We start from the raw sequence: 1,193 nt of genomic DNA, 5'->3' as shown, positions 1-1,193 counted from the left end.
GCGTCTATGATATTTAAATGAATACTTAAATGTCATCGATAATAAGCCCCTTTATAAATTATCCCTACTTTCCTTTATTCCTACTTTTTGAATTTTCTTTTAGGAATAAAAGTCCACACGAAATATCAAAATGGGAGTGGAATTTAAGTGGAAGTAAAAGAACTATGATGAAGTAATGTGCATTGTCCTTCCAAGATAAAGAAAAAATAGCAATGCAGATACAAATAATAAAAATAAGAAGTGTGCATCTTAGAGAGAGAATTTTTATTATCAGAAAATGAAAAAATGGACATGGCTTACAACTTGCTGAGAATATATTGCTCAGACAGAAGATATGAACTCTTACACTTTCTTAAAGAATTGTCCAATAAAATAAATAATGGGGATAACGCCTATCTCAGTCGTGTAAAATATTAAGTGTATGGTGTTTAATGTTTATGTATTATTGCATTTACTCCCGAATAACTACGTTTTACGTAAATCATGTTTTAAGTAAACCTTTAACATTAAAAACACTGCATTAGTAAATTTTGTTGCTGGATTTTACTATAAACGTAAAAAATAAAATGATAATCACACCATCTCCATAAAAATGGCTAGATAACACGTATAAAGAATTCTTTTCTACAGTATTTTTGCAGGGTAGTGACAACAATTTTAATAAAACCAAAGGAAAGCAAAATATATACGTTCCCACACCGGGAATCGAACCCGGGCCGCCTGGGTGAAAGCCAGGAATCCTAACCACTAGACCATATGGGAGACGCTACTAATCCCTGGTTTTTATAACATATATATATTGTATAATAGAATATATGTACTGTTATTTTTTTAATCTCTAATAAATATTTAAATAAAAGACTTAAGGATATGCATGCATTTTAGTAAATATTCAAGTAACTACATAAGGGGTTTAATTCGGTTTAAACATAAATAAAAAGAATAACAGCAAAAAAAAAACAAATCGTTTAAGTGTCTCATTCAATCGATTTATTCGTTTCATTTCAAACGATGTAGTCGTTTTATTTTTACCGTAGATACTACGATAATAATTAATTCTTAGATTATCAGTTTCGATAACAGAAGTTTTATTTTATTTTATTTTTAAATATTTACTGATTAGTGATTTCCTCGTATTCATGATTGTATTAAACTTTAGCAGGGCTATAAAGCACTCACTATTTGGGCGTTGG

At 29.3% G+C, this 1,193-nt stretch overlaps 1 non-coding gene across 1 annotated transcript; it reads right to left on the bottom strand.

Moving 5' to 3' along the window:
* Positions 1-690: 690 nt before the first annotated feature.
* Positions 691-762, bottom strand: Trnae-uuc (transfer RNA glutamic acid (anticodon UUC)). Its single transcript has one exon. It is a non-coding gene; the product is annotated as a tRNA-Glu (tRNA).
* Between the last annotated feature and the right edge of the window lie 431 nt (positions 763-1,193).

The sequence above is a fragment of the Euprymna scolopes genome, chromosome 24 (genome assembly GCF_053919585.1).
Source record: "Euprymna scolopes isolate OS-2025 chromosome 24, ASM5391958v1, whole genome shotgun sequence".
Classification (NCBI taxonomy): Eukaryota; Metazoa; Mollusca; class Cephalopoda; order Sepiida; family Sepiolidae; genus Euprymna; species Euprymna scolopes.
This window is presented reverse-complemented; position numbering and strand designations above follow the sequence as displayed.